The sequence below is a fragment of the Bos indicus x Bos taurus genome, chromosome 8 (genome assembly GCF_003369695.1).
Source record: "Bos indicus x Bos taurus breed Angus x Brahman F1 hybrid chromosome 8, Bos_hybrid_MaternalHap_v2.0, whole genome shotgun sequence".
NCBI classification, from domain to species: Eukaryota; Metazoa; Chordata; class Mammalia; order Artiodactyla; family Bovidae; genus Bos; species Bos indicus x Bos taurus.
Genome location: NC_040083.1, coordinates 41,831,145 through 41,855,705, shown reverse-complemented (window position 1 = coordinate 41,855,705; position 24,561 = coordinate 41,831,145). Strand labels below are relative to the sequence as shown.

General features: G+C 41.1%; 1 long non-coding RNA gene across 1 annotated transcript; it reads right to left on the bottom strand.

Annotated features, from left to right (window-relative positions):
• Positions 1-4,716: 4,716 nt before the first annotated feature.
• Positions 4,717-24,559, bottom strand: LOC113897079. Its single transcript, XR_003512243.1, has 3 exons — positions 24,459-24,559; positions 8,739-8,913; positions 4,717-7,265 (listed from the first exon to the last, which is right to left on the bottom strand). It is a non-coding gene; the product is annotated as an uncharacterized LOC113897079 (long non-coding RNA).
• Positions 24,560-24,561: the final 2 nt, after the last annotated feature.

The following is a 24,561-nucleotide window of genomic DNA, read 5'->3' as shown; positions in this document are numbered from 1 at the left end:
TTTGTCTGACTTAGTATGGTAATCTCTAGGTGCATACATGTTGCTGCAATGGCATTCTTTCTTTCCTTTTTATGGGCTGATTGATAGCCCCTGTATATATGTACCACATGCTTTTTATCCATTCCTCTGTCAATGAACGTTTAGGTTGCTTCCATGTCTTGGCTGTTATACATAGTGCTGCAATGAACACTGGGGTGCCTGTAACTTTTTGAGTTATGGTTTCCTCCACATATATGCCCAGGAGTGGGATTGCTGGATCACATGGTAGTTTTATTTTTAGCATTTTAAGTAGCCTTCATACTCTTCTCCACAGTGGTTGTACCAGTTTACATTCTCACCAACAATGTAGGAGGGTCCCCTCTTCTCCACACCCTCTCCGACATTTATTGTTTGTAGATATTTTTGATGTTGGCCATTCTGACCAGTGCGAGGTATATCTCACTGCAGTTTTGATTTTGCATTTCTCTGATAATTAATGATGCTGAGCACCCTTTACCTGTGTTTTTTGGCCATCTGTATGTTTTCCTTGGATAAATGTCTATTTAGACTATATGCCTATGTTTTTTGATTGAATTGTTTTTGTCATATAGAGGTCCAGAAACTTCTTTTATATTTTGGAGTTTAATCCCTTGCCAGTAGCTTTGCAAATATTTTCTCCCATTCAGTGGGTTGTCTTTTCATTTTGCTTATGGCTTAAAAGTTTTTAATTAAGTCCTATTTGTTTATTTTTGTTTTTATTTCCATTATTCTAGGAGATGGCTTGAAAAAGATACTGCTGGAATTGATGTCAGAGTGTTCTGCCTATTTTTCTACAAGAGTTTTATAATATCTGGCCTTTTTAGGTCTTTAATTCATTTTGAACTTATTTCTGTGTATGGTGTTAGAGATGTTCTAATTTCATTTTTTTTTTCAACATCTGGCTTTTTAGTTTTCCCAGCAAGGCTTATTAAAGACTGTCTTTTCTCCGTTGTACAGTCTTGCCTTCTTTGTCATAGATTAATTGACCATAGGTGAGTAGGCTCATTTCTGGGCTTTCTATTCTGTTTCCTTGATCTATACTTCTATTTTCATGCCAGTACTATAATGTTTTGATGACTGCAGCCTTGTATTATAGTCTAAAATCAAGGAGTCTGATTCCTCTAGTTCCATTTTTCTGTCTCAGTATTGCTTTGGCAATTTGAGGTCTTTTGTGTTTCCATAGGAATTAAAAATTTTTTTGTTCTAGTTCTGTGAAAAATGCCATTGGTAATTTGATAGGGATTGCAGTGAACCTATAGATTACCTAGGGTAGTATAGTCATTTTGACAATATTGATTCTTCCAATCCAAGAGCACAGTATATCTTTCCATCTGTTTGTGTCATTTTTTATTTCTTTCATCAGTGTCTTATAATTTTCAGAGTATAGGTCTCTGGTCTCTTGTTGTTCAGTCGCTAAGTTGTGTCTGAATCTTTGCAACCCCATGGACTGCAGCACATCAGGCTTCTCTGTCCTTCACCATCTCCCAGAGTTTGCTTAAATTCATGTCCATTGAGTCACTGATGCCTTCCAACCATCTCATCCTCTGTCTCCCCCTTCTCCTCTTGTCCTCAGTCATACTCAGCATTAGGATCTTTTCTAGTGAGTCGGCTCTTCACATCAGTTGGCCAACATATTGGAGGTTGAGGTTCAGCTTCAGCATCAGTCCTTCCAATGAACATTCAAGGTTGATTTCTTTTAGGATTGACTAGTTTGATCTCCTTGCTGTCCAAGGGACTCTGAAGAATCTTCTCCAACACCACAGTTCGAAAGCATCAATTCTTTGGCATCCAGCCTTCTTTATGGTCCAACTCTCATATCTGTACATGACTGCTGGAAAAACCATAGCTTTGACTAGACAGACCTTTGTCAGCAAAGCGCTATCTCTGCTTTCTAATATGCTGTCTAGGTTTGTCATAGCTTTTCTTTCAAGGATCAAGTGTCTTTTAATTGCATGGCTGCTGTCACTGTTCACAGTGATTTGGAGCCCAAGAAAATAAAATCTGTCACTGTGTCCACTTTCTCCACATCTTTTTGTCATGAAATGATGAGACTGGATGCCATGATCTTTGTTTTTTGAATGTTGAGTTTTAAGCCAGCTTTTTTAACTCTCCTCTTTCACCTTCACCAAGAGGCTCTTTAGTTCCTCTTCATTTTCTGGCATTAAAATGGTGTCATCTGCATATCTGAGGTTGTTGATATTCCTCCCAGCAATCTTGATTCCAGCTTGCGAGTCATCCAACACAGCATTTCACATGATGTAATCTGCATATAAGTTAAATAGGCAGGGTGACAGTACACAGCTTTGACATACGCTTTCCCCAGCTCCAGGAGTTGGTGATGGACTGGGAAGCCTGGCATGCTACAGTCCATGGGGTGGCAGAGAGTCAGACACAACTGAGAGACTGACCTGAACTTTCCCAGTTTTGAACCAGTCCATTGTTCTATGTCTGGTTCTAACTGTTCCTTCTTGACATGCATTCAGGTTTCTCAGGAGACAGGTGAGGTGATCTGGTATTCCCATCTCTTTAAGAATTTTCAAGTTTGTTATGATCCACACAGTCAAAAGTTTTAGTATAGTCAATGAAGCAAAATAGATGATTTTGGAATTGCCTTGCTTTTTCTATGATCCAGTGGATGTTGACAATTTGATCTCTGGTTCCTCTCTCCTCTAAATCCAGCTTGTACATCTGGAAGTTCTCAGTTCACATACTGTTGAAGCCTAGCTTGAAGGCTTTTGAACATAATCTTGCTAACATGTGAAATGTGAATTGTGTGGTAATTTGAACATTTTTGGCATTGCCTTTCTTTGGGATTGGAATGAAAACTGACCTTTGCCAGTCCTGTGGCCACTGCTGAGTTTTCCAAATTTGCTGGCATATTGAGTGCAGCACTTTCACAGCATCATCTTTTAGGATTTGGAATAGCTCAGCTGGAATGCCACCATCTCTGCTAGCTTTGTTCATAGCAATCCTTTCTAAGGCCCACTTGACTTCACACTTCAGGATGTCTGGCTCTGAGTGAGTGACCACACCATTTTGGTTATCTAGGTCATTAAGATCTTTTTCGTACAGTTCTTCTATGTATTCTTGCCACCTCTTCTTAATCTCTTCTGCTCCTGGTAGGTCCTTGCCATTTCTGTCCTTTATGTGCCCACCTTTGCATGAAATGTTCCCTTGGTATGTCTAATTTTCTTGAAGAGATGTCCAGTCTTTCCCATTCTGTTATTTCCCTCTATGTCTTTGCGTTGTTCACTTAAGGCTTTCTTATCTCTCCTTGCTCTGGAACTCTGCATTCAGTTAGGTATATCTTTCTCTTTCTCCTTTGTACTTCTCTTTTCTCAGCTATTTGGAAGTTCGCCTCAGACAACCACTTTGCTTTCTTGCATTTCCTTTTCCTGGGGATCATTTTGGTCACCACCTTCTGTACAATGTTACAAACTTCCATCAAATTTCTTCAGGTACTTTGCCAGATTAGTCCCTTGAGTCTGTTTGGCACCCCCACTGTATAATCATAAGGGATTTGATATTTATATATGTATTTTATATATATTTTCTATGTAATCATAAAGAATTTTCCTTCTTAGGTAGGTTTATTCTTAGGTATTTTATACTTTTAATGCCACAGTAAACTAGATTGTTTCCTTAAATTTCTCTTTCTGACCTTTGGTTGTTAGTGTATAGAAATCCAACTGATATCTGTGTGCAAATTTTGTATCCTGCAACCTTACCAAATTCATTGATGACTTGTAATTTTGGGGTAGCATCTTCAGGATTTCTGTGTATCATGTCATGTCATCTGCAAACAGTGACAGTTTTGCATCTTCTTTTCCAATTTGGATTACTTTCCTTTTTCTTCTCTGGTTACTGTGGCTAGGACTTCCAAAACTATGTTGAATAAAGTAGCAAGAGTGGACATCTTGTCTCTTTCCTGATCTTAGAGGAGATGCTTTCAGCTTTTCACCATTGAGAATTATGATTTGTCACATATGGCCTTTGTTATGTTGAGAGGTAGTTTCCCTTTATGCCCACTTTCTGGAGGGTGTTTATCATAAATAGGTGTTGAATTTTTATCAAAAGCTTTTTCTGCATCTATTCAGATGATCATTTGATTTTTATTCTTTAACTTGTGATGTGGTGTATCACACTGATTGGAGATGTAGAAAAATCCTTGCATCCCAAAGAGAAATCCCACTTGATCATGGTGGTGTTATTCAGTCAATAAGTCGTGTTGGACTCTTAGTGATCCCAGGGACTGTAGCCCACTAGGCTCCTCCGTCCATGGGATTTCCCAGGCAAGAATACTGGAGTGGGTTGCCATTTTCTTCTCCAGGGTATCTTCCCAACCCAGGGATTGAATCCATGTCTCTTGCATCTCCTGCATTGGCAGGTGGATTCTTTACCATTGAGTCACCTGGGAAGCCCATTATAAGAGTTAAGCAACCAATCTGAAAACAGATGTCCATAAAGATAGACTAAATTTCTTACACTGGTGGTTTTGGTATACTGTTCTTTTATATTTAATATGAAATACCAAGTAGGACAGAAGGCATGTCTTACCAAACACTGAAAATTTGGAACATTCACGAGCCTCATCAAACACACACCTAGGATTCTGAAAGTATGAGGAGGTCTGATGTGCCCTCTGATTCTAGCCATATGTTTACTGGAGAAGACAGAAATGGGAAAAGATTTCAGAGGTCAGAGATACTTTGCTTTTATTTGGGGCGGGGGGAGGAAATCATCTGACACAATTTAGCATGGATACCTGGAGATTAAAAAATAATAAAACTTTAGAAACTATCCTTGGTTATGGATCCAGCCTCTCCATTTTTTTTAGGGGAAATCTCACTAATATACACCAGAGAACAATGTGTGTGAGCATAAGAATATACAATGTGTTTATGTATTTGGTGCTAAGGAAAGGGGGTTTTAAACATACTTGACCTGAGTAGATGATTTAAAATGCATATTCCTGAACACCATCCAGAGCATCTGGGGTAAAACCATAATACTGTAGCTTAATGTGTTTTTCAGGTGATTCTGATGATAAGTGAGAATTGTCTTCTAGCCTCTATTTTATTGATATCCTCTATTATTCTAATAATTGTTCCTTTATATGTTATCTTTTTTCCCTACTTGCTCTTCAATTAAAGTTTGCTTTTCTTTAGTGTTCCACTCTTAACAGGATTAGCAGTGGATTTCTATATTGTGCAAGACTCGGTGTGGTTCTTCAGTCTGAAGTTTCATGGCTGTTCTTAGTTCTGGAAAGTTCATAGCCATTTTCACTTAAAATATTGCCCCTTCCTCATTTTCTCCTTCTGAAATTCCCATTAGTCTTAAATAGAAACTTCAAATTTAGTCATTCATTTCTCCCAGCCTCTCTTTTGGGTTTTATAACTCTTTAACGGTCCCAATCTGATTTTAAATTGGTCATTATATTTTATTGACAGCCTTTCATTTTTGAATTGTTCTATTTGGTTGTTGTTCATATCTGTCTGTTCTTTTTACATTCCCTGGTTTATTTCATGAGGGTTTTTTATTTATCTCTTCAATGATTATAAATATACTTAATTTATAGATAGCTTTAGATCATTACATCTCAGGTTCTTGGGCTTCTTCCTCCCACATGTATCTGCTGACTGTTTCTTGTGGCAAACCACTTCCTTGGTTAGGCTGTACTTCTTAATTGTGAGCACATTTTCAGCCAGGTTGTATTTCCTTGTGGAATCCCTGTGTATTTGGTAGTAACTATCAGAGAAGTTTTACATTTGATTCTTCTGAGAATTCCAGGAGTTTCACTGGTATGAAATATTTCCAGTATGTACATAAATATCCCCATTTGGGGTTCCTATGTTATGAAAATAGTCTAAAATGTGGATTCTAGCTCTGTGTATAACTTATATCTTTAAATTGCCATTTATCATGGGGAAATTCTTCCCATCCAGATATCTCATCAGTGAGAACTTTGCCAGTTGCTTTTGTCGTGAGTGAATGAAGCATCATAGTCACCTTCTGTAGTGACAGCAGTTCTTTCTCAGTCCTAGCTTTATGCATGAATTTCACAGTTCTACCTCCTCACCTTTCACAGACCCAAGGGAAAGTTATTCTAGTCGTGTGTTTAAAAACCACGACCCCTAGCTGTTGGGTCCTATCCAATGCAGACACCCTGCTGTGTACTACAGGATGTCTGGTTGGAACTAGAAACCTGCATTAGTCAGGTCTGAAGACTGCCAGCAAGTGCAATAGAGAATACGTGACCTTTGATACTGGAGCCAGAGTTTGAACCGTTTATTATTTATTCTTGAGTAAGCTCTGCTAAGTCACATATTCACTCTAAGCTTTTGTTTTTCTCATCAAGAAAATAGCGATAATATTATTACTGATTATTTCTTATATGTTCTTCATTCCTACAAAAGTTGAAGCAGATTGAGTTTCTTTAGAGGCAAGAATCATAGACTATTCAATATTTTCTCTTACAAAACAAATAATGAAATAGTTGATTGAGTGACCTCATTAATTTCCTTTTATTAATGTACTTTTTTTTTTTTTTTCTGTACCAACTGACTGAGAAAAACTGGTTAAAAAAAGAAACACACCTGAGGTTGGAAGAAATGATGCATTTCATTTCTCAAATTTGCAAGAGTGAAGTGAGGGGTGGACTTACATCTCTGCAGAGTTCCACTCCTTAGACTTCTCCTCCCCCTCTCCCTAGAGTGTGTGTGAGTGCAAATGTATATTGGTTTAGAGGTTCTGCTTGGATAAATGTTTCAGAGCCAATAAATCTGTCACAGTAGCTCTCAAGCTGAGCCAAGGTGAACAATCGCACAGTAATTTCTCCAGAGCCTCAGGGTACCAGGCAGCACAAGCAGGGAGGTCGCCAGATGCCTCCTCACCTTATGCCCAGAAGCAGAGACGTCACCCCACAGGAACAGGAGCTTCCCCAGATGCTGCATCTACCGGGTGGTAAAATTCTTTGTCAAACAGCAGAGCAATCAGATGTAAAACACAGAGGGAAAAAACAGAAGCACATAAAAATAACTGGTTCTCACAGTGATTCTGGTGAGTGGTAGACTGCAGGTGAAAATAAGTGCTCATTATGCAAGGCAGTGTGGTGGTGGTGCTCAGAAAAGGTTAGTGTGTAGCTCCCTTGTTTCAGCTGCATGTGCCATAGACACCCACTCTCACAAAAGCACTAGGTTGTCCATGATGGTTTCATTTTTTGCAGTTTATTTCTAGTAATGAAAAATCTGGAAGAGAATAAAAATTCTCATAAGATAGGAGTTGATAAGCTACATCATACAACGGAGTGTTCTGTAAGCACTCAAATCATACAGATCTCTATACACACAAATGGAAGGTTTCTGAGATATACTCTTCATAGTGACTGGGAGCGTGACCTTTGGAGCCAGTCTGCCTGAGCTCAAACGCCTGTGTGACACTGGGCAATTAGCGTCCCAACTCTGTGCCTCAGCTTGTTCACATATAGAATGAGGGTAACGGTAATACGTAAGCAGTAGAGTCATTGTGAGCATCAAAATGAACTCCTATGAAAAGTGCTTATAACAATCTTGGATTCACATAATAATACTAAACTAATTATGTGAGCTATTACGTTATATATGAGCTATGATGAGCAGTAGTGGTAGTAACTAAAAATAATAAGCTAATGCTAACTGCTTATGTCTGGGGCTTATACTTGTGGGCTTGAAGTGAAAGAGTAGCACTTTTCATGTTCATTTTAGACCATTTGGATTAGTTACAGTGAACATAATACTTATATTAAAAAGTAATTGAAAGTATTCGAAATATATTGGATAAGAAGACTGCTGTTTTGAAAGTCTAACATGTGACAAACAGGGACTTAACCAAAAATCACAATTACTGAGGGCTGTGTTTTTAAAACATTAGAAACTGATTGATGTAAGCAATCCCTTACACTGAATGCCTTGTGGCTGCATTGCATTGTACACTTAGCAAAATGTTTTCACGTTCATGAGTTGATTCAATCCAACTAACTGGATTATTAATGAATTCCCTTAATCCTTGTAAAGTGAATGTTCATACTTATTATTCCAAATAAGGGAAGAGAGAGAGGAAGTGAGACAGTTGGCTGTTGGTTGTTTGGGTTTTGTTGTCATTTTTATTGTTTCCCTGCTCACAGCAAAGCTGGACAGGCTACGAGATTGAAGCTTAGAGTGTTAAGGGCTTGCTTAAACTCAGACAACTTCTAGTAATAGAAATGGAGAAAATCCAGGTTTCCCAAGGCAAAGCTCTTTCTACCAAACCATAATTACCCTGTAAACATGCTAGATTTATAATTCTACCCTATACACAGAAACTATCAAGTATTTAGTTTGGTAAGAAGGTGGGATTTTAGTGGATCAGCAGGAGAAAACATCTAAAAAGTCAGTTCCCCAAGTTTATAAACAAAGCTTATCACTGCCCCAGGAAATTATGACCTGTGTGAATGGCAGCTGACAATAGAACATATAGTTGGCTCCTGTCCAAAGCACCCTCAGGTGGGGTAATGCTAATAAGATATGGCCCTAGGGTGAGATGATAAACAGATGAAATTGGTAGAGCCAAGAGTGTAATTAAAGATAGTTGCTTTGGGATGTGGCTGAGGTCACTAAAACAATGAACAAATTTAAAAAAGTAAGCCAAATAGCAAGATAACAATAAGCACCTTTAGCAAGTTGCTTTTCTGTCTGGTTTCTTACCTCTAAAAGTGAAGAGGTTGGACTAGCTGACCTCTAAGATGCCTTTCATCCATCTGTTCATCCATTCAACAAATAGGTATTGAGTGATTTTTGTGTGTGTGTTTGTAGATCCAGGTACTAATGAAACAAGTTGAATGAGACAGATGAGGTCACTTTTCTCAAGAAGTGGTGGGGGCTGGACAAGAAAGAAAAATATCAGACAGTGATAAGTGTTACCCAAAGAATTAAAAATAGGCTGATGGTAAAGAAAGTGATTGAATGAGCAGTCTAGGTGGGTCCCCTATGAAGGAGTCTCTGAGGAGGCGACTTTTTACTTGAGATTATTGAATGTGCCCTGTAAAAATGAGAGAAGCTCCCAGGCAGAAGAAGGGCTGGCTCAAAGACTCTGAGGAAGGAATGAGCTTGTGTTGTGAGGAACCAAATGAAGGATTGATAGACAAGTGAGAACATGTATGGTTCTGTAAATCATAAAGACTTTTGGAGGATTTCAAGCAGTAGCAGGGTCTGATTTATGCCTCTAAAAGTTTACCAGGATTGCTCTGTACAAGGCTGGAAGCAGGTATCCCAGGTAAGAAGCTACTGCGGTAGTCTAGAAGAAATACTATGATCTCTTTAAGGTAAGAGTCAAGAAAATACAGAAGATTGGACGGATTTAAGACATTTATGGGAGTAGAATCAATAGTATTTATAGATAAATGGCTTTTGTGGGTTAAGTGAAAGAATTTCAAGGGTAATTGTCAGATTTGGAGCTTGAGCAAGTGGCTGGATGTTGGTGCCATTTTCTAAAATGGGAAGAAAGAAAGAGAGATATAAGGGTTAGTTAAGATGTGTACAGATAGCAGTGGCTCTGGAGTTCGATAGTCGTCATGCTAAGCACTGGATGTCTATTGAACATCTGTATAAAGATCTGAGAGTAGGCAACTAGAGTCAGGAGTCATGAAAATACAATATGTTGTTTAATTGTGTGTGGCTTTTGTGACTCCATGGACTGTAGCCTGCTAGGCTCCTCTGTCCATGGGATTTTCCAGGCAAGCATACTGGAGTGGGCTGCCATTTCCTTCTCCAGGGGATCTTCCCAACCCAGAGATGGAACCCGAGTCTCCTGCATTGGCAGGATGATGCTTTACCATTGAGCCACGAGGGAAGTCTGGAGATACAACAGAATTGAAGATAAATGCATGGAGTCATTAGTGTAAAAATATGAACTAGATGGAATCACCTAAAGAGACCTGATAGACAGTAGAGATGGGGTGAGTAAACAGGATCCTGGAGTACTCTTGACCTTGAGGAGGTCAACCTAATAAAGGAGGAGAGGGAAGAGTGGCTAGTGTGATAGGAGATAGAAACACAACCAGGAAAATGTGGTATCAAGGGAAACTTTAAGAAGCAAAAAGCAATCCAGTGTGTTAAATGCTGCTAGGAGGTCTAGTTATAATAACACCAGAAAATCAAGTATTTGATTCCACATGAAGGAAATCTTGTTTAAGGATCCAGCTATGTCCATCACTACTGTGTTTCTAGATCTTGAGGACTGGGGGAGAAATTCCTGGCAAATGTATTGTTGAGAGGTTCAGAGCGTTGAATTGAAAGTCCTATCCAGGACAGCCTAGTGTGACTGTTCCAATATGTAGAAAATCTCAATCATCAAGAGGATAAATAAACATGTGGTTTCAGCAGAATCACTGAAAAAGGAGATGAATGTACATCAAGATAAATGTAATTAATATGTATGTAATTATCTTAATGAGTAGAATGGATCTACATGCAGTGATTACATGTTATACAGAAGTAAGGGTTATATATAAGTTGGCATCAATCCAGAAGTCAGGTTTATAATAGCTGCTGCTAAGTTGCTGCTAAGTCACTTCAGTCGTGTCCGACTCTGTGCGACCCCATAGATGGCAGCCCATCAGGCTCCCCTGTCCCTGGGATTCTCCAGGCAAGAACACTGGAGTGGGTTGCCATTTCCTTCTCCAATGCATGAAAGTGAAAAGTGGAAGTGAAGTCGCTCAGTCGTGTCTGACTCCCAGCGACCCCACGGACGGCAGCCCACCGGGCTCCTCCGTCCATGGGATTTTCCAGGCAGGAGTACTGGAGTAGGGTGCCATTGCCTTCTCTGTTATAATAGCTATCATGTAACTATTAGATTTTTCACCTCAACAGTTGATGTTTCAGTATGTGGCAGAAACTGAAGAATAATTCTTCTATTGGTTAGACTGCCTTCCTGTAGGAAAATAATTTATAAAGCTGACTAGGGGTAGAAAGAGAATTCTGAGGACGTAGGTCAGCAAGAACCAAACAGCTCTACCTTAAGATGAGTAAGAATTTAGTAGTGAGGAAGAATTTGATAAGGAATATAGTGGGGAGACAGAGTTGAAGTTGCAGACAGAGCAGGAGATGTTTTAGGAACCACATATCTCACACTGAATTTGTTTGTGCTGCCATAATAGAAATTGTCTCAAGTTTTCTCAAGACTTCAATTTTACATAAATAAATACATTGTATGCTTAGAGAAAATCCTGTAGGACCTGACATTTAGAAATCTCTCAATTAAAAAGCCAACTCATCACCCAGTTATTCTACAGTGCACTTTACAGTCAACAAAACAAATCTAAGCACATTGAGCATCCAGAATTTATTTTAACCTAACCTTAAAAAAAATAAGTACAGAAAACCAATGATTACTTGACAGTTGAAGAAAGATTCTGACGTAAAAGAGACATCAAAATGGAAGCAAGGAAGAAAGAAAACTCAAAAGAGACAGCACACTAAAAAGAAGAAAACTTTAATAGAATTATACTTAATGACCTCAGAAAGAGAAGATAAGCTATTGTTAAAACAAGGTCAGGATACTATTTGGAGGAGGAAACAGACAGAACAGGCTCCATCTTGGGCCAGACTGCGGACTTTGAGCTATATGCCCTGTATCTATGGAAACGATATACTAACTGGAAAACCAGACCTCCCGGATGGAAGAGCCCCAGGACTTGTACCTAGACTCTCCATCACCTAAAAGAATACCCTAATTATCTGAGTAACCAAATAGAATCATAAATTCTATTATGCTTATTGGGGTATGACCACAGGCCTATTGATGATTGTCCATTGTTAACTACTGAGGCTTAAGGCATATGAATCACAGGTTTAAGACATATGAATCATGGGTTAACTTTGATTGTATCTTTCTTTTCCTTTGTTCAGACTAGTTTCAGAGAATTTGGGGAGGTGGCTTTGAGCACATACACTTAGGGTATATAAAGGTTTCACAAAAACTGGTCAGGGTCCTTGGCTACAACACTATGAAGAAAAAGGAATAAGCAGACACTTTTATTAGCATAATAAAGTGTTTTTAAAATATAAATTTTAATTTAAATTTAAAATTACATGGATAAAAATATATTTATATGTTTATATATATATGGAAAATAAAATATCTCAAAATTTTTTAAAAATAGAAAACAAGGTTAAACTAGAAGGTTTAAATCAAGAGGCCCAACATCCTATGGTAACAATCCAGAAGAGAAAAATGTCAAAAGGAATATTACAAGAACATTTTTTAGACATGAAGAAAAGTCCTATTGAGCACCCAGCACAATAAATCAGAAAATACCCACCAAGTTGTAAATTTTAGAATATCAGGAAGATAGTAAAAAAGAAAGGGAAAAAAACAAGTCACAGATAAACTAGAATAAGAGGGCGGTGAACACCATATCAAGTGCTATCAAACGAGAATACAAACATTTTCTGACATTTAAGATCTAGAAAGTATTTCTCTCCCATGTACCTTTCCTCAAGTCTTCTAAAGGTCTTATTATTTAGCAGCTAAGTTGTATCCAACTCTTTGCAACCTCATGGACTGCAGCATGCAAGGCTCCTCTGTCCTCCACTATGTCCGGGAATTTGCTCAAATTCAAGTCCATCAAATTGGTGATGCTATCTAGCCATCTCACCATCTGCCACCCCCATTCTTTCGATTTTTCCCAGCATCAAGGTCTTTTCCATTGGGTGGCCAAAGTGTTGGGGAGCTACAGCAACTTTCCTTCCAATGAGTATTCTGGGTTGATTTCCTTTAGGGTTGACTGGTTGGATCTCCTTACTTCCCACTAAAGCAATAAGATTCACCAAGAAAGAAGAAATGATATTCAGAAAACAAAGAATCAATACAGAAAGGAGATATAGGAAATTCCCCAGAAAATAGTAAAAATAAACCCTACTATGACAGCAGAGACAGCTGTAGTAAGTAAGCAATCCAGATGAATATGAGAGGACAGGGACATACCGGAGAAAGAGCTCTATTCAAAAAACATTTACCAACTGCTTATCTGGTTGGTTCGCTTGTTCAGAAGTTTTTTCCAACGGCTGTATTGCTGGAGTTGGGAATGTGGATGCAGAAGCCGGACTGGCCGGGTTCAAATCCTTCCTCTGCCACTGTGGTCCGGCAGATAGCCTCCCTGTGCTTCATGTTTTCTATCTAGAAAATTGGGTCATAATGTACTTACCTCATAGTTATTTCAGAATGGAAGAATATATTTTCAAATGAAGTGACTGACAAGAGATTAATCTCAAAAATTAAAAAAAAAAAAAAAAAAACTCAATCAAAAAATGGGCAGAAGACTTGACAAACCAGTATGTTACACTCATACATTGTTCTCCTAATCTATGTTAATGAAACTATATATTTGTATGGAAATCTGCCTTTCTTCAAGATTTATGTCAATCATTTTATGGCCCAGGATGACCACCTGGTGCCAGGGTTATCTTGAAGGAGGAAAGAGCCAGAACAGGCTCCATCTTGAAAACAGGACTCCATCTTGGGCCAGACTGTGGACTTTGAGCTATATGCCCATGAATATGTCTATGAAAATGACATAGCAACTGGAAAACCAGACCCCCTCCCCCCACCCAGGGCTCATACCTAGACTCTCTGTCACCTAAAAGAATACCCTAATTATCTGTGTAACCAAATAGAATCATAAATTTTATAATGCTTATTGGGGTATGACCACAGGCCTATTGATGATTGTCCACTGTTAACTACTTAGGCTTAAGGTATACGAATCATGGGTTGACTTTAATTGTATCTTTCTTTTCCTTTGTTCAGACTAGTTTCTGAGAATTTGGGGAGGTGGATTTGAGCACATATACTTAGGGTATATAAGGTTTTTCACAAAAACTGGTCAGGGTCCTTGGCTAAGAGGAGACTCTGCCTTGGGTTCACCGGTGTAATAAACTGCACTCCACTATCTGCATTGTCCTTCTGAGTGAGTTTGTTTCCCGGAATGCATGGCTACAACATTTGGTGCATTGGCTGGGAAATTCAGTTTGAGGAGACAAGTCCCATTTGGGACTACTCAGAGGCCTTGAGGCTTGGATCTTCTAGAGGAGGAAGGTGCCTCACCTTTCTGGAAGGATTCTGTTTCTCAGCGCCTGGACCTTTAACATTAGCAGTAGTGGATGGCAGCAGAGGAACTGAGCACTCAGGTGAGGGGGAACCCACCCAGCAGGGTGGAAGAGGGGGCCTGATCACTGCCCTGGGAAGGACTAGAAGAGGCATGGACCCACAGGAGCCTAGAATAGGCAGGTGGTGGTGATGGCCTGGTACACAAGTTGATGAGCGTGTTAGGGCTTAGGAAGGAAATTCGTGAATGTTATTTAGGAGGTGGTGTCCACGCCATCTTGCAGAAAATTATTACCAAGCAATCACCAGGAGATTATTAGGAGAAGAAACTTGGTCTTTGTGTGCTCATATTCTGCCCTCCCCAAGGAGGTATCCCATCTGCTGCGAAATTCTTGACCCCCTCAGAATTGTCAGGCTAGAAGGAGAAGGAGTATGAATTGGCTTTTCTGGAGATGGCCTGGGACATGGGATATTTAACCCATCTGTGTTTTCATCTACACCTGATCAAGCCCACCAAGGCAGAATGGACTTTAAAAAGTTAAGGGAGAAACAGTCTTGGACCATGTGGTGTTCTGGTTCAGTCGTGCTGACCAGCAGGTAAAGACACAGCAATCCCCCTTCTCCCTCTGGGATCTGGCAGGTAAGGCTCTTCTCACCCCAATTAGGAAGGAAGCAGAATGGTAATTTAAGTGTTTCATTGAGTGGAAATATCAGAAGAACATAGGGTACTAAGAACTTCATAGAATGAAAAGGAAAAGTAGAAGAAGGTCTGAGAAGATAAGCAAGCTGGGGGAAGTGAATGTAAGGCAACTGTATTGGAGTGCAGGATTAAAAATTTAAAGAAGGGATTTGGAGGAGACTATGGGGTGAAGATGATGCCTAATCGCCTCCACATACTCTGTAAGGTCGAATGGCCCCCTATGGGAGTAGGATGGCCACCAGAGAACACCATGAACTCAAAAATAGTGGAAGCAGTCTATACAGTAGTCACAGGAGAGCCAGGACACCCGGATCAATATCCATATATTGACTCATGGCTAGGGTTAGCTCAAGACCCTCTTCCTTGGATGAGGTTCTATATCCAGAAGGGAAAGCGAAAAATATCAATGGCACAAAAATTGACTGAATAAATAAAAAAGAAATTCTACAAGATTTGGACGGGGATGACCTGACTCCTCCCCTATACTGGATAATGATGCGCCTGCCTCCCAGTGCTCCACCAGGACCAGAGGCCACCTTAATGCCCAGTGCAGGGCCAGTTGAAGTCCCTGCAGCAGCCGCTGCTCCTCCACCAGCTCTTTCAGAGATCGTAGAGCCATCATTTCGGCAGGCTCTGATCCCAGCGATGGAGACCTCTGGTCAACGCCCCCAGGATTCCAACTCAGCTGGACCTCATAGATTGTATCCACCTTTCCTGGTGAGTATTGATGGAAAGGGGGAAGAAAACATAGGAATTAGACAGAGGCTGTGCTCTGCCAAGGAACAGGGGGAAAGAACCCCACTACAGATGCCCCTCAGAGAGCTACAACAGCCTCCAGTTCAGGAAGCATGTGGGCACTACCATCCGCCCCTTGTAGCCTATTATTTATTACCATCCATTTTCCTCTACAGATATATTAAACTGGCAGAGGCACACTCCACCATACTCGGAGGAGCCACAAGCCATGATTAGGCTAATGGAAATTATTTTTCAAACCCACCACACTACCTGGGATGACGTAATCCAACTACTAGTCTCCCTTTTGAGCACTGAGGAAAGACACAGGATCCTAACTGAGGCCAGAGATGGTTAAGAGAAATGGCACCTGAGGGTACTGCAAACCTGCAGCCGTGGGCAGAACTAGCCACCCCTGATGAGAGCCCCAACTGGGACTGTAACACAGAGGAAGGGAGGGGCCACCTGGAGAGAGATCGGGTGGCTATTTTACAAGGTCTTGAGAGGGGGGCCCGAAAACCTATAAGGAAGGCAAAACCCTCCGAAGTGATTCAAAGGGAAAGCAAATCACCCTCTGAATTCTACGAAAGACTGTGCGAGGCCTGTAGACTTTATACCCCAATAGATCCAGAGGCTGCTGGGTCTCAGATGGTGATAAATGCAGCCTCTGTGTCTCAAGCCTACCCCAAAAATGTCAGATGGGGGGACACCAAGTTACTCATTAATTTTTATACATCCCTGAATGCCCAATACCTTTGTTGGGAAGAGACTTGCTGTCTAAATTGGGGGCACAAGTGACCTTCCTCCCTTCCCCCCGTGAAAGACCCACTCTTCGCGTGGGCTCAACCACCTATTTATTCTTCCTCTCGGTAACCCCTCAGGATGAATGGAGGTTGCACGATCTCCCAGAAGGGAAACTGGATGGGCTAAACAGTTGAGAGAGAGAGAGAGAGTTAGCTCAACAATTCCCTGAGGTCTGGGTGGAATACAACCCTCCCTCCCCACAAGGCTTGCAAAACAAGTCCCACTGGTAATAGAACTTAAACCCAGTACAATTACATCAGCACCCGCCTTGGGCCTGCCAGACCTTGCTAAGCCGTTTACTCTTTACGTGACTGAAATGGACAAGGTGGCTATGGGACATGGGACAGACCTGTGGCTTATCTCCCAAAATGGCAGTACAATGTTGCCACCGGGTGGCTGGGATGCTTATGGGAAGTTGCTGCAGTTGGCTTACTGGTCTGGGAGGCAACTAAGCTGACTTTGGGCCAAGATTTGATGGTAAAAGTCCTGCATGAGGTCAACACTCTTCTGCGAGGGGACCCCCATAAATGGCTGTCAACATCCCAGATTACTCAATACCAGGGACTGTTATGTGAGAACCCCCATGTTACTATTGAGCCTTGTCAGGCCCTGAATCTGGCCACTCTCCTTCCTGTGGAAGAAGGTGGGCCCTCACATGATTGCAAGGAAATATGCCCGCAGCCCTGACTTGAGAGACCAGCCAATCCTGGACCCAGATTTGGTCCTGTACACCAAGGGCACCAGCCTGGTGAAACAAGGACAGTGATTGTTGGGATATGCAGTAGTCATGGAAGAAACCATCGTTGAGGTTAGCTCTCTGCCATCACACTGGTCTGCTCAAAGGGCTCAACTATATGCTCTAGTTCAGGCCCTCCAGCTGTCAAAAGGCAAGAAGACAAACATTTACACAGACTTCAGGTATGCTTTGCCACACTACATGTACACAGGGGTCTATATAAGGAGAGAGGCCTTTTGACAGCTAGTGAAGAACATATTAAAAATAAGGAAGAAGTTAAGACCCTATTAGATGCTGCCTGGGAACCAGAAAGGGTTGCCATCATACACTGCCGAGGACATCAAAAAAAGGATACCCCCGGGCTTGGGGAAACAGACTGGCAGATAAGACCATTAAACAAGCAGCCGAGGGCTTGAGAGTGACAAGTGAAGCCCGTGTTAAAGCTCTCATATTGGCAGAGCTGCCTGAGCTAACGCTGGACTATCCAAAATACACTGAAGCCCAAAACCGACTAGCCAAAGCAGAAGGGGCCATCAAGACTGAAAAGTGATGGTGGGAATTGCCAAGTGGCAAATTATTGGTACCAGAGGAGCTGGCACCCACTCTGGTAAGTCACACACACCAAGCGACCCACCTAGGCCATGAGAAACTGGAAGAGCTAATCTGAAAATATTTTTGGTTCCCCGCCTCTCTTCCCTATGCAGGACAGAATCTCAGAACTGCACTGCCTGCTCACAGGTCAGTGCTGCCTCTCAACACAGACAGAAACTTCTGGGGACTCAGCTAAAAGGCACGCTGCCCTTTGAACACCTGGAAGTGGACTTCACTGAAATGAAGCCTCATCGACACCACCGTTACCTGCTGGTCATGGTATGTATGTTCTAGGGATGGGTACAAGCTTTTCCTACCCGGACTGAAAGAGCATCAGAGTAACCCAGTGCCTGCTTAGGAAGATAGTTTCCAGATTTGGATTTCCTATCAGCATTGGATTGGACAATGGCCCAGCTTTCATAGCTGATTTAGTATAAGTAAGCAAAACTTTAAACATCAAGTGGAAATTACACATAGCATATGGGCCCCAGAGTTTTGGGATGTGGAAGGTACCAACTTAAACAGACACTCTTCAAGTGGATCATAGAGACTGACTGCTCCTGGGTGGACTTGTATCTGACAACTACTGCTCAGACTCAGGATGACCCCATGGTCCCATGGCTATTCTCCATATGAAATGGTGTATGGGAGGTCCCCTCCCATAATAAAATAGGTGTCAACAAATTTGCCTCAGGTAAGGGGAGATGAGATTTCACAGCAGATGGAACAACTGGGTAAGGTAATAAATCAGGTAACTAAGTTTGTACAAGAAAGGGTGTCATTCCTCCTTGGGGAACAGATTCATGAATTTGTGCCCAGGGATCAGGTATGGGTCAAGGGCTGGAAACACAACTCCTTGGCCCCACATTGGAAGGGTCCATACACTGTTGTTCTAACCACGCCTACGGCAGTTAAAGTTGCAGGTGTCACTCTCTGGATCCACCACATGAAGAGAACATACCACGCAGACCCAGAAAATGCTGAGTGGACTGAGCAGAGGGACCCTACTGACCCTCGAGAGACTAAGATCATCCTTAAGAAGAAGGAAAAGAAGATCCCAGACGAGCCTCTTCAGGATGAAGCCGCATAATCAATTCCTGCTGCTTGGCCTCATCAACGTGATTTTGAATTAAACTTCTGTTTCAACTCAGGACAATGTTTTCATTTCATGGACACATTCCTACGTGGACTTCCACAACACCTCCAACTGCTGGGTATGTGGGGCTATGCCTCTGTCTGTGATGGATGGGCTTCCTTGGTCCGTGTCACCGCTCTGCCAAGGAGATTTTTAAACCACCCTGCTCTTTTCTGGGACAACAAAAAGAGACTTTCCTTCCTCTTGTCAATCATAATCTCTCCTTGCTTTCTTGGTGTAAGCCAGACCTACAGTCATTAGATTTGGGTCATGGGGCTACATTTGATGTAAACACCAGTTTCATAGACGTAACAAAAGCCTGTACCTCATATTTAAAGAACAAAAAGGGAAAAAGCTCCCTGACCAGCAAGGGAGGACAGGCCTCTAGGTATGTTGAACAATTCTACCAAGTCTGGGATGAATATTTCTGGATGACCCCAGAAAAGGGTCAATTAATTACTCCCACTGCTATATGCTGGGAACTAAAGAACAAAGGGTAGGTGACCGTCCATTAGACCCCAAAGAACTAAAATATATGGGGTATCTATCCCCTGAACCATGTAAACAAACATTCGAAGTCACATACCACCCCAACCAGTCCATCCATTGGCCAGGCTCTGATTGGAAATATAACCCTGGAATCTGCTGGGTGGCGCCCAATGGAACACAATGGCTTTGTGGGCTTAACCTTTGGCCTTGGTTACCAATCAGCTGGGTAGGCCGATGCACACTGGGATTCGCTTTTGCCCATGGCAGCATAAAACCTAACCTACAACAAGCCCCGGTAAATCTACCTTATTTATGTGCTAGGTGGACAAAGTCTGTGTTTCAGTGGTATGAGTATATTGCTGCCTTATTCGTACCTTCTATAGGGACAACAGATATTATGATTGCAGTAGAAGCCTTGACTAATTTCACAAAACAGGCCCTCCTAGAAACTGCTAAAGCCATCCAAGCCTTAAATGAAGAACAAATACAAATGAGAAAAGCAGTAATTCAAAATAGAATGGCTTTGGACATGCTCACAGCTGCTCAAGGAGGGACCTGTTGCTATAATTAAGGTTGAATGTTGTGTATATATTCCTGATTTATCTGGCAATGTATCAGCTGCTCTAGATGACATGAAAAACCAGGTAAAAGCAACATCAAATGAAAACATTCCTTTTTGGACTTCAGTCCTATCTTGGGTGAAGGGTGATTGGTAGAAAACTATATTTACCATTGTTATAGTTACTTTGATAGTTCTGCTTTGTGGACTCTGCATTTTACAAAGTATTATGAACTTTGTAACCTAAAGGTTGGTGTCGTTCTCCCAAATTGGCAGTCAGAGAGCCAGGGTGCAATATATCCCTATGAATAATGCTCATACTATGAGTTAAGAGCATCAAGAGGGGGAATGAAGGAGGAAACAGACAGAACAGGCTCCATCTTGAAAGCAGGACTCCATCTTGGGCCAGACTGTGGACTTTGAGCTATATGCCCACTATCTATGGAAATGACATACCAACTGGGAAACTAGACCCCCCGGATGGAAGAGCCCCAGGGCTTTTACCTAGACTCTCTGTCACCTAAAAGAATACCCTAATTATCTGTGTAACCAAATAGAATTATAAATTCTACTATGCTTATTGGGGTATGCTAAGCTGCTGCTAAGTCACTTCACTTGTGTCTGACCCTGTGCGACCCCATAGATGGCAGCCCACCAGGCTCCCCCGTCCCTGGGATTCTCCAGGCAAGAACACTGGAGTGAGTTGCCATTTCCTTCTCCAATGCATGAAAGTGAAAAGTGAAAGTGAAGTTGCTCAGTGATGTCCAACCCTCAGCGACCCCATGGACTGCAGCCTTCCAGGCTCCTCCATCCATGGGATTCTCCAGGCAAGAGTACTGGAGTGGGGTGCCATTGCCTTCTCCATGACCACAGGCCTATTGATAATAGTCCACTGTTAACTACCTAGGCTTAAGGCATATGAATCATGGGTTTAAGGCATATGAATCATAGGTTAACTTTTATTGTATTTCTCTTTTCCTTTGTTCAGACTAGTTTCAGAGAATTTGGGGAGATGGGTTTGAGCACATACACTTAGGGTATAAAAGGTTTTCACAAAAACCTGTTGGGGTCCTTGGCTAAGAGGAGACTCTGCCTTGGGTCCGCCAGTGTAATAAACTGCACTCCACTATCTGCATTGTCCTTCTGAGTGAGTTTTTTTCCTGGAATGCATGGCCACAACATTCTCAAAATGCACGTTGTGGGTGAGGGGCCTGGTGCCATTCTCTGAATTTTGAGACATTTCTTTTCTTTAATTAGCAGATTGCTGGTAGCTATGTAACATTCATCTAAAGATTAGCAGGGGGGCACTCATTCTGCCCCCTTCCGATGTCTATGTCAGAAGCTTTCTCTATCTCTTTTATACTTTAATAAAACTTTATTACACAAAAGCTCTGAGCAATCAAGCCTCATCTCTGGCCCCAGATTGAATTCTTCTCCTCTGGAGGCCAAGAATCCTGGTGTCTTTTGTGGTTCAGCAACAACCTTTCAATATCCCCTCACACCCAGTTAAAATGACCATCATTAAAAACATCTACAAACAAAGAATGCTAGAGAGGGTATAGAGAAAAGGGAACCCTCCTGCACGGATGATGGTGATGTAAATTGATACAGCCTCTATGGAGAACAGCATGAGGGTTTCTTTTAAAACTAAAAATGGAGCTACCGTATGACCCCCACTGGTCACATACCCTGAGAAGACCCTAATTCAAAAAGACATATGCTAGTATCAGAAAATTACTACAGCTAATCAGTGAATTTAGCAAAGTTGCAGGATACAAAATCATTACACAAAAATCATTTACATTTCTATATACTAACAATGAAAAAAAGAGAAATTAAGGAATCAATCCCATTCACCACTGCAACAAAAAGAAATAATAAGGAATAAACTTACCTAAGGAGACAAAAGAACTGTACACAGAAAATTATAAGACACTGATTGAAGAAATCAAAGATGACATAAACAGATGGAGAGATAGTCTATGTTCCTGGATAGGAAGAATCAATATTGTGAAAATGACTATATTCCCAAACTCAATCTACAGATTCAATGCAATCTCTATTAAATTAGAAGCTTGCCTGGTGGCTCAGATGGTAAAGTGTCTACAATGCGGGAGACCCCGGTTCGATTCTTGGGTTGGGAAGATCCCCTGGAGAAGGAAATGGCAATCCACTCCAGGACTATTGCCTGGAAAATCCCATGGACAGAGGAGCCTGGTAGGCTACAGGTATATCTCTATTAAATTACCAATGGCATTTTTCACAGAGCTAGAACAAAAAATTTCACAATTCATATGGAAACACAAAAGACCCCAAATAGCCAAAGCAGTGTTGAGAAAGAAGAATGGAGCTGGAGGAATCAACCTTCCTGACTTCAGGTTATATTACAAAGCTACAGTCATCAAGACAGTATGGTACTGGCACAAAGACAGAAATATAGGCCACTGGAACAAGATAGAAAGCCCAGAAATAAACTCATGCACCTATGAGTACCTTGTTTTTGACAAAGGAGGCAAGAATATACAATGAGGCAAAGACAGCCTCTTCAATAAATGGTGCTGGGGCAACTGGACAGCTACATGTAAAAGAATGAAATTAGAACACTTCCTAGGACCATACACAAAGATAAACCCAAAATGGATTAAAGACCTAAATGAAAGACCAGAAACTATAAAACTCTTAGAGGAAAACATAAGCAGAATACTTGATGACATAAATCAAAGCAAGATCCTCTATGACCCACCTCATAGAGTATAAGAAATAAAAACAAAAGTAAACAAGTGGAACCTGATTAAACTTAAAAGTTTTTGCACAGCAAAGGAAACTATAAGCAAGGTGAAAAGACAACCCTCAGGATGGGAGAAAATAATAGCAAATTAAACAACTGACAGGATTAATTTCCAAAATATACAAACAGCTCATACAACTCAATGCCAGAAAAACAAACAACCCAATCAAAAAGTGGGGAAAAGACCTAAACAGACATCTCTCTGAAGAAGACATACAGATGGCTAAAAAGCACATGAAAAGATGCTCAACATCACTCATTATTAGAGAAATGCAAATCAAAACTACAATGAGATATCACCTCACACTGGTCAGAATGGCCCTCATCAAAAAGTCTACAAACAAATGCTGGAGAGGGTGTGGAGAAAAGGGAATGCTCTTGCACTGTTGGTGGGAGTGTAAATTGATACAGTCACTATGAAAGACGGTATGGAGATTCCTTAAAAAACTAGAACTGAAACCATCATATGACCCAGCAATCCCACTCCTAGGCATATACCCCGAGGAAACCAAAATTGAAAAGGACACGTGTATCCCATTGTTCATTGCAGCACTATTTACAATAGCTAGAACATGGAACCTAGATGTCCTAGAACAATAGCATGTCCTAGATGTTATATAGATGTCCTAGGACAATAGCAACCTAGATGTCCATCGACAAATGAATGGATAAAGAAGTTGTGGTACATATACAGAATGGAATATTTCTCAGCCACAAAAAGTAATGCATTTGAGTCAGTTCTGATGAGGTGGATGAACCTAGAACTTATTATACAGAGTGAAGTGAGTTAGAAAGAGAAAGAGAAATATCACATTCTAATGCACATATACAGAATCTAGAAAAATGGTACTGAAGGATTTATTTATAGGGCAGCAGTGGAGAAACAGACATAGAGAATAGACTTATGGACATGGGGAGAGGGGAGGAGAGGGTGAGATGTATGGAAAGAGTAACATGGAGACTTGCATTACCATATGTAAAATAGATAGCAACAGGAATTTGCTGTATGGCTCAGGAAACTCAAACAGGGGCTCTGTATCAACTTAGAGGGGTGGGATGGGGAAGGAGATGGTAAGGAGGTCCAAAGGGAGGGGATATAAGTATACCTACAGCTGATTTATGTTGAGGTTTGACAGAAAATGACAAAATTCTGTTAAGCAATTATCCTTCAATAAAAAATAAATTAAAAAAAAAAAGACATATGCACTCCAATGTTCATTGCAGCATTATTTACAATATCTCAGACATGGAAACAACCTAAATATCCATCAACACATGTGGATGGGGAAGAGGTGGTACATATATACAATGGAATATTCCTCAGCCATTAAAAGGAACAAAATTGGGTAATTTGTAGAGATATGGATGGACCTGGAGCCTGTTATACAGAGTGAAGTAAATCAGAAAGAAAAACAAATACTGTATACTACTGCATTGATGTGGAATCTAGAAAAATGGTACTGTCCTGGTGTGCTTAGGCACTTAAGGCAGGAATAGAGATGCACATGTAGAGAATGGATGTGTGGACATGGGGTTGGGATGAACTGGGAAACAGGGATTGACATAAATGTGCTACAGTGTGTAAAATAGACAGCTAATGGGAACCTGCTATACAGCACAGGGAGCTCAGCTCAGTGCTCTGTGGTGACCTAGATAGGCGTGATGGGGAGCGGGAGGGAGATCTAAGATGGAGGGGCTATATTATACGTATAGCTGATTCACTTCATTGTACAGCATAGACTAACAGCATTATAAAGCAATTACAGTCCAATAAAAAATTCATACCTTGAATCTTATGGGCTCATAGAGGGGCTGAAAGTGAAAGTGAAGTCATGTCTGACTCTGTGCAATCCCACGGACTGAAGCCACCTGTCTCCTCCGTCCATGG